Here is a 10,319-nt window from a genome sequence, read left to right on the forward strand (position 1 = left end):
GTCTGCTACAGAGTGGCAGACACACTGGCCTAACATGTGTCACTTGGAGATTGGAGACAGGGAACAATTTCCATCCAAATGTGTCAAGCAGGCTGTGACAGACTGCAAATGGTGACAGACATGCACTGCATGTTGAAGCCCCAGCTGCCAAGTGGAGGGCAGCCATCCCGGGAGCAGTGAGGAGGGCCACCTGTCCTCAGCCCTGGAGGCTTGTGCCCCTCACGCCTCTCCCACCATCACTGTCAGTGGCCTCCTTTTGATCTTTGCAGGTTACTCACATGGAGACAGGATCATCATGGCACCTGGGATGGGATGCCAGGATGTGCACAGCTGTGCTGGGGACACTGGGAGGTGATGGGCACTGATAGGGCAGCGCTGGATCAGGAAGAGACTGGGAAGATCAGAAGAAGGCCAATGCCAAGAGTATTTGGGCCCCACACCTGGTAAGATGTTCATCTGCCTGCTCTGGTGGTGCTAATCCTGCAGGGAACAGCAACCCCTCTGGAAGTCAGGGACTAAGAAATGAGCAAGTACAGAGCGAAAATTTGGAAAGTGTAGCAACAGAATCTAATTCTGGGGTCACTGGTTATTTCAGAGTAAACTTCAGGATGATGGGGTCCAAATACAGCACCCTCTGTCCCTTGCTATGTCTTTGCCTGTCGTCACAGCCCCTGGGTGAAGATGTAGGCAGATCCCATGGCACTGCCTCCTACTCCCACACATTGGATGGTGGAATCTTAGTTCAGTCCAGTCAATTTTAAGACTGTCCTGACAGTAGTCACGACCCTGACACTCAGCTCCTGAGAGCCAAAAATGAGAAGGTAGAGTTGCCAAGCCTCCGGCACAGAGTGGAGGTCCTGCTGATGGAAGAAAAGGGAGGGAAAAAATGCCATGGTGCTCATCCCTGACAAGAAGATCAGTTGTTGAAATAAATTCAATCAAATGGAGTGCTTTGCAGAAGAAAATGAAGCCAGGTGTCCACGTGTGCTGGGAAACTGCTCTCACCCAAGGTGCTATTAAGGACAGAAACCACAGTAACTCTGTGGTCCCGCAACCCTTGCAGCACCTGGAACTATGCATAATCAGTTTCCTTGCTGCCCACTTCCACTATCTAAGAAAAAAACCTTGTCCTGGTTATTACTGCTACCTAACAGCTTGCACTGAGTGGTAAAAATACAGCAAGTTTATCGAAATCACATTTCTGTAGGTCAGAAACATGGACATTGCAGTGAGCATAGCTTATCTATTTCCTCAGGTCTGGGACTTTCGCTTGAAAGGCCGATGAGCCAGAAGCATGAAGTCTGGAGGTGTCTTCATGCACATGTATAGCAGTGGGCATTGACTTTCGATTTGATCTCAGCAGGCTTGACAGTCAGAACACACATGTGTTTCCCAAGGACCTGTGTACGTTCCTCAGAACGTGACCACTGTCCCAAGAGAGCCATAAAAAGTTCATGGCCTTTTCTGACCTGACCCTAGAGAATGTATATATAGCTTCCTCCTTTATGCCTCACTCTACTCAAAGTCCTGCCCAGGTCCACGGGGAGAGGACACTGTCTCTGCTTCTAGGTGGGGGAGTGACAAGAGAAATCATTAGAACTTTGGAAAATATGGTTCCCTTCAAAATTCTTATTCCTCCATGAGACGCCAGTTCTCTCAGGTGACATCATAACATTCTTGTTCTGAAGAAAAACTGGAGGAGATTCCTCTCCTGCTCTTAAATGCATAAAAGATTTGGATATTGGTAGGGAGTAGATGAATATTTAATTTTACCTCATGGCCATTTCTATAATCTATACCACTGCCTGACTCTCCTTCTGACAGAGGACTCTTTATATAAAAAATTTTAAATCAATGCAAGGGCAAACGACTATCTGCAGAAGCATTTTAGAAGGATTATTCAGAATTATAAATTAGCTCTCATTTGATGATTCCTATGTTATTTCAATAAAAATGGAAAAGAAGCTTGTAAATTTCTCTGGCTGACCCTGAACTATGATACTGTACTTATCTTCCCATTAATTAATTTTTTTTTCTGGTAGTGTTTTTGCATGCTATTTAATGTGAGCCAAATTTTGCAGGATGTCAGTATTGGGTTTACCTGAGATCCGTCATAGCCTCAGCTCCTCTTGCTGAAGGACACTAGCTGGTGTCCCAGACATTCCCACTGTGTCTTCCCAGCATCAGTGCTCATTCCTCCACTGCGGGGTACTCTGGGGACATTAGACTTTGCAGGCTTTGGCTATTCTGTTGCTCCTTGAACCACCACCCATGCAGCATATCCAAAGGTTTCGTGTTATTCTCACTATAAGGAGGCCTACAGCAGTTCTTCTGGGACCTTAGAGTTTGGGGAATGAATTAATTACACATGAGATGAAACCATTCTCACTGCCCTGTGTTGTGTGTGGGAGCGCTGAGGCAGAACTACAAAGCGTTTTCCCTCTCTTTTCATGTTTCATGTCTTCATCTCAGCAAGTAGTTTCTTTACTTTTACTTGTTTCTTTTTTCTATCTGTCAGTACTAGGGATAAATTCAGGGCCTTGTATATGCTAGGCAAGTGCTCTACCACTGAGCTACATCCCCAGCCATTTTTAATTTTTATTTTGAGCCAGAGTTTTGCTAAGTTGCCTAGGCTGACCTCAAACTTATGGTCTCTCTGGCTCAGCCTCCAGAATAAGTGGGAGCAAGTAATTCTTATTAAGAGTACTAATGATACAGCTTTTCATATTACCATGACAACCCATGCTTAAGTAAATAGTTTCAAAGGAATCTGAGGAATTTACCTAATTTATCATGGGAGTTGGCCAAGAAATGAGCCCCCTCCAACTCCTTCATTTTCATTTCAAAAGGAAAGCATCACATCCTACAACTTTGGAGCATCCTAAAATTTATAATATTTTTTCATACTTTTCTTTTCCATTCTTCTCTCAAGTCTTATCTTTTCATTCTTCACCCACATGATCCAACTGCCTCATTTCCTTGGAAGTACCAGGACTCTACAGAAGTGATAAAGTCTAAGTCTTCTGTTAAATCCACTTCATACCATGAAAAGTTTTGCCCCAAATCCTCATTTGAAACCCATACAATAGTCACATCCTTTCTGAGAGCATAACTTTGACTTCATTTCTTATGAAGAATCCTACTCCTACTTTATTTCCCACAATCACCTTCTGAGTAACAGAGCTTCCCACACATCAATGAGGCAATGGGGCATTCTGTGTAAGTCACCTGTCCTGAATTCCCAGGATTCTCCTCAAACACAGGAAGAGGGTGGGATTTTCTGTCCTGTTTTTGAGAAGGACTCAACTTGTTGCCCCAGGTTCTGCTAGAGGAAGATATGGGAATCATCACCAGCATGCCCTGAGTCAGCCCTTCTTTCAAAGAGGATAATAATATCTGTTCCTGGCACAGCTCTTAAAGCCAGCCCTTACTCCTGGCTGGCTCTATACACAAACTGATTTACATACGCACCATGCTTGTAAATAACAATACAGTAGATATGTAAATGAAAGCAATTTGTTACAGTAAAAGACACATTGCCATTGCTTCCTCATGAAATATCATCTCTCCCTTTGAATACATTTATAGCATTATTCTTGACGCTTTCTGAAGCAGTTCTGAAAGTCTTCTTTCCTGAGTGTCTTTTCAGATGTGACCACATCTATGGTCAGTGTTGCTGGCTAGTGACATCTGACAGAACACTAGGCTCATAAAAATATTGTGATTTGTCCTTATCCACTTTATTCCATGTTTTTATCACAGTGTAAGACACATTGACATCAATCTCCAAACACAAGGGCGTGAGTTCGATACCAAAAAATGTAATCTACACTGACATACAGAACAGAAGCATTGCATTGTCATCTAAATGGATCAAAAGTTTAATATTTATGATGCTAAAAGAAAAAAAAATCACTTAGAACATTAAAAAAGAACTTCTTTAACCTGAGAACACATATACCAAACATGATACTTGTTGAAGGCCATCTATTTATACGCGTTTTCTTATGCTCAGAAGGCTATTGCAGATATTGGGATCCAGAAAAGAAAATACAGAAGCTGGAAGTATCAGGATATGAATATGCAAAATGATGTGATCATTTTCATAGACAAGCTGTTTGAACAAACACATTCAGGAAATTTCTCAGATGTATGGTCAAAATGCAAAATGAAATAGGACCCTCCACATCAGTAACATCAAATTAAAAGTAAAGTAGAGCACCTGTTGCCACAAACAGAAGTTTTCCATTTAGAAATAAAAGTTATAAAATATCTAAGATTAACTAAGAATGTGAGAATATTGAGCGAAGTTTAGATTCTATTAAAGAGACCCGCACTAAATGGTTGTGTACGCCGTTGTGCAGGAAAGGGGTAACTGAATTTTGAAAATGGATCAGATCTCCAATAGCCAATACATAAATCCACATCCAGTAACAACCATGGAAGAAAAGAGTGAAAAAACCTGACACCCATTATGTCAGAGAAATAATGGGCACCATGATGTTTATGCTTTAAATGACATTCTTCGGGCCAGCTGGGAGAGAACCAGCAATCAGCAGCACCTTCCCATGTGCCAGCAGCAGTGGTTCTGGAGGGAGAATCAGGAGGCAGCACCCTCCCTGTGATCACCCGCGCATGAGCAGAAGATCCCCCCACCCCCAGCAAGCAATTGGCTGACTCGGAAACATAAGGGCTGAGATGATAGCAACTGAAATAAAGAAAGAACTTAGTGCTTGTATTGTTTGATTGACTTTGCAGACCTAAAGCTGATAGCCTGAGCATCTATTTAAAGGATAACAGTATACAATATAGTAACTAGTGTGGATTTCCTATTGTCTTGTTTTTGCCAATTTTGTTCTCATTGTTTTGTTTTATTTCATGTTATTGTTTTGTTTTATTTCCTTTAAAATAAAAATAAATAAATAACATTTGTTTCAGAGCCAGATATCATGAATTAGGCATATATGAGAAGCATGGTTAGGTCCTGAAGCAGCAACAGGTGCAAATGCAAGAAATAAAGCAGACACAACACAAACTCATGAAATTTTAAAATCACTTGCTTAATGAAACACAAATTTTAAAGTCACTTTCTCAAGCATCTTTTACTTTTCAAACACACTCCTTCCATCACTCTTGCTACTTTCAGCAGTTTACAGTTTTGACATTTCCTGCTATTTCTGACAAAAATACCATGGTGTGTCCTCATCCACCTTCTACACTGTATCTGGACCTGTGAGACTTCTGAATCTTCTCCGAAGTCAAACTGACCCCGGAAAGGAAACAGTTTGAATGGATTCAGTTCCCTGAGGCAGCCATGACAGGGCAGCTAAAGACCCTCACAAAAGAAGACTTCCAGAGCTGCTTCAGAAGGCGCCAAGACCATGGGACGAGGGAATTCAGAGTGTGTAGGGGCAGAATCTGGGGAAGATTAATGGCAATGTGTCTTTCACTGTAATAACCTTTTTAAAATTCTAAACATTTAACTGCATATTTTGGTGGCACTGCTTATACCAAAACACTGTAAGTGTAAGGAAAAAGGTTTGAAGGACAGAGACCAAGTAAATTGGATGCTGGGGAAGGAGTGGAATGAGGTGGGAAAATGGGGGAGACTTACAATGCATACATTCCCACATCTGTAAATTCAGAAGTACATAGAGCAAGCCACACCGATGGGTCACAGGAAGCGAGAGTGATGATGTGCCATGTACCTGCAGCTGCAATGAATTCTTCAGCAAAGCCCAGGCCCCGAGCTGGGGAAGCAGGGAGAGGGAATCAGTATGTCTTCCTTCAGCACTGGCTCTTGTGCAGTCACCTCTGTAACAACGTGTCCTTTATACCACACTACAGAAAACATGGTATCCGAGAGAAGAGAAGCAGGCTAGACATTGAGACAGGTCCCTCTGACCAAAATAGCTGCTTTTTTTTTTTTTTAAAACTTACGTTACTTGTACATTAATGGGGGTTTCTGTTCAGGAGGTCTTTGCTCTGCACTAAGATTATTTTAGCAGCTAAATATCTCTCCATCATCCAGAGAGGCATCAGGACAAATACTGTATACCTGGCACTCCCTGCCCCTCCTCCTGCCGATGCACAGAGAGACAAAGCTCTCCAAATCAGAAAAATGAGTCTGAGCACCTGAGTGCCAGGAAAGATGGTAGATGCCAGCTGCACACAGAAGTGGGGGCCAGCCATCTCCATGGCTGCTCACATTTTAAGACCTCCAGCTGCAGCCTGAGTCAGAGAGCACTTGTCTGCAGCTGTGCAGACTTTAAAGGTGGAACACAGAGGGAAGTCACTAGTTCTGATTAGTAGCACCCTGAAGCAAGGTGAGAATCAAAGGAGAGAGAAGGGAGCTCAAAACTTGGAAAATTTGTGTTTCTTTCCAGATTCAAATTCTGTGACATTGAGTTCAACAAACATCGGCCCTGCATCTTGGGCAGCTGGCTCTATGCATCACTGAAAGCTCTAAAAGTTTTGCCATCACTAACCTAGCATACTAAATGATGCTCGGTTCTTCACACTCAGCCTCCCTGTTCTTTGTAGCCTCAATGAAGAGACAGCAATAACAGTACATTCTCCATCCTGCAGATGAAAGCACTGAGGCCCAGCGAGGCTAGGACACAGCATGAGCCATGGGAGCCTGGCCAGCTTGGATTTAAATTGACTCCAAGCCCAGGCTCTTTCCTGTGTGCTCTGACACCTTGTCCCAATAGGAGGAGAAAAAAGGAGGACAGCCAGAGGACATGGGGCAGCCCTGGTCTTCCTGGTGACCAATTCCCTAGCTACCCCTTGGGTGTGACCACTGCCTTGGGCTATGCTTATAAAATCAGTAACACCAACAGGCACATTCATTATACTAGTTATATTAGTTAGGATTTGTATAGTTATGTTAGTTCAGATTCATTTAATACATACAACAGAAAATAAATGGGCAAAACAACAGCAATGCTTCTTTTTCCTTCAGTGAACAGGAGTCCAGAGGTATGGAATTCAGGGCTGTTATAGATATTTCATTGTGTCATTGGGGAACAGCCCCACTTCCTTCTCCCCACTTAGTAACAGGATGTCTCTATTGGATGTTGCCTTAGGACCTAATCTGGCTGCTGGTGTGCCAGCCGTCATGGTCATGGTCTATGTAGACAAAGAAAAAATACCTGTTCATTGCTAGCTGTCTTCAAAAATCTCTGTGGAGTTCCTCCACACTTCTACTTATTTCTCACTGGCCAAGACTTAAACATATGGAGACTCCGAGCTCTCAGATAGTCAAGAGCATGGAATCTTTGTACTGCATGACGTTCTGCCCAGTTAAAACCAGAGAAACAAGGGTAGCTATCTCTACTGAGCATGGTGGACAGGATGAATGCACCCAGAACCAAGCTGAACCAGAATCCAAGAGATTCCTGCACTGCCCTGTCCCCAGAGCCCACGTTAGGACAGCCGCTCACTTCTATGAGCCCCAGGGTTCCCCTCTGCACAGCAAGCACAACCTCTATGTATCAGATTGCTCCTGGAGGTGGAACAAACTAATGTCCTTGGGCAGCACTGCCTTGTCTGGCTGTGCTGATGTGGCTGCCCCAGCTCCAGGGGTCAGTTTTGCAGGGGCTGGGCAGTGGGCTTATCCCATCAAGTGCACTTCCTGGCTGATGTTTCTGTAGTCCAGGAGTGGTGACTCCAAGCTCAGAACACACAGCAGTAAGTGGCAGGGCTGGGTGGGAGTCAAGGTGGCTTTCATACTGTGCCTCACCCCTTGCTGCTTCCTCCCCAAAGTTGAGAATCATCCAGCTTTTGCACTCTTACAGTCCAGGTCCACAAGTTTCAAACATGCTCTGTCGCAGCCAAATCATTGGTCAGAATTTGTGTCCCAACTTGTGACTTTGAAAATCACTCTGCCCCTGTCTCTCTAAGCAGAACAGTTGGTACCATGTACAGATCTCTGTTGACCTTCAGGTCAGTTGATGACATTACCATCAATTCTAATTCATGCCTACAAGTTAGACAGTAATAGTGCCCAATTTTAATATAATCTAAAATTTCAAAATTACATCAAATAGAATGTATTTAGCTACATGCAATAGAAATCTCAACAGACTTTAATAAACAGAGATGCTGATAGTTAGCAGACAAGGACCAATCTGGTATCTCAAGAATTCCGGCCTTTCCTATCTTCCCATGCCACTGCCATTGACATGTGTTTTTATTTTCAGGGGTACAAAACACTGTACCTCCAATCATCATGTTGATATTCCAGACGGCATGAGAATCATGAAAAGAAAAATTATGCCCTGAATCATGATTAATGTCTTTATGTTCTTGGCCAAGAATGGGACACATGGTCACCAGGGAGTCCAACAAAGAAGACCACTAAGAATGACTAAAGACCTTATGTGCAGAATCACCAGGCATGCCTGCACTGGATTGTGACCCTGATCAGGCCCCAGGTAACCTCTGACTCCAGCTAGCCAAATCTTTGTACCGGAATATCATGAAGAAATGTTTTATGAACAGAGAAATTTTGATTCATAGAATCCACGTCAAGACTTCCATGCTACTCTGGAAACATCTCCCACTTGTCTCTCATTTAAAAGCCACATATGAAGTGTCTACACAGTATGAGCCAATATGATGCTAAGCATGCTATCTAATCTCAGAGTAGAGACCTGTGTCCCCACTTTAAAGATGGTGACTTGGAGCATTGAGATTGAATGGCTCCTCTACCTGTTTTAGTAAAAAAAAAAAAAAAAAAAAAAAACAGCAACAAGATTCAAACTCAGTTCTATTCTGGTTCAAACCGATATGCATTCTATGATGCTTCCTTTACATTATGCTATACTTATTTATAAGAAAGACATGCAACATTCCATACATGTTAACCAAAAGATCACATCCTTCTCCCTAGGACAGCTATAGAATCCTAAACTCCCTCCTTGTACCCAAACAGCAGGAACTATTTTTATTGCAGTATCTCTTTAAATAAACCCTTAACATTTTCCCCCTATTAATTAGCCAGTCTGCTAAGCTGGCACAGTGAAGTGGTGTTAAAGTGTCCCCAAATTAATAGTGCCTCATCAGCGCTGAGGCAGGGCGTGAAATTACCTTCTGAAGTGTCACCTAAATGCAGTTAGCACCCCCTCTGCTGCTGACTCCAGACACACACAGGGTCAGGGCAGAAATCTCAGAAGATCTCTGTTGGCTTCAGTGAGCTGCAGGATCAGAGAGGGACAAGCCTACATCTTCCCCATCCCCTGCTTTCAGCATGTTTGTCCCTTTATAACTGTGTCCTACACTCCAGCAGGGCCAAGTGCTCAAGTTGGAATTGCCCTGCCACCCTTTGGACAGGACACGCTTCATGTACAGATTGCGAGGAGGAACAAATGTAAGCTGTATTCATGAGGCAGATGCTGAATCATTCCTGGCGCCAGGGGAATACCACTGCCTGCAGTGCAGGGTTTACCTCCAAGTCCCTACCCTCCCACTGGAACCATGGTAAGACCTGGAGAAAGGGGTCCCCAACACAGGCATCTCCAAGTAGGACTTTGATTCTGGCATCTAACAGGTCCTGAACTAGTCATTTCTTCCTGGCCTAAACCCCAGTGATTCCCAAAGTGGTGGGATTCAGGTTTTTAATATTTCATGAGAAATTTAAAAAATCCATTTAAGATGAAAATAACTCATTCAGCTGTTCATAGAACAGAGCAAACTCAAGCCAAGGTCCACGTGTTTCATGATCTAGAAAGAGCCCTGTCTGAACCAGAGGCCAGCACATGTTGAATGGGAGGCTATGGCTCTGTGGCACTGGGTGGAACACCAAGTGCTGCTAAGCCTGGCATCAGCGAGGTTGGGTGCCATTTATTAATTGAGTGACCTTAGAATGCTGGCTGGAACACTTGGCCAGTTTCTCTATCTGCTAAGTGGTCTCATTCCAGCTTGCAGGACTGGTGGTGGCATTAAGTGCCCAAAAGCTACTGATACATGGTAAGCACTTGTCAGGATACCAGATTGATGATAATGTTAGCGGGCCTGGTGCTTCTCACCTCTACTCTCAGCATTCTGGGAGGCTGAGGCAGAAGGATTGAAAGTTCAAACCTAGCTTGAGTCTCTGTCTCAAAATAAAATATAAAAAGACGGGATGTGGTACAAAGTGAGGTCCTAGAATTCAATTCCTGGTAGCATAAAAAACAAACCAACAATAATAATAATGATGATGATGATGATGATGATGAAGATGCTGGCAGAGGCAGTGATGGTGGTGATGTTTATTACTGCTCAGTAATTATGAGAATGGAGAATAATGCATGCAGAGTACTCAGGAACAGACAGCA

Source organism: Cavia porcellus, unplaced genomic scaffold, assembly GCF_034190915.1.
Source record: "Cavia porcellus strain 051 isolate PalLab524CR breed Dunkin Hartley unplaced genomic scaffold, mCavPor4.1 scaffold_19, whole genome shotgun sequence".
Classification (NCBI taxonomy): domain Eukaryota; kingdom Metazoa; phylum Chordata; class Mammalia; order Rodentia; family Caviidae; genus Cavia; species Cavia porcellus.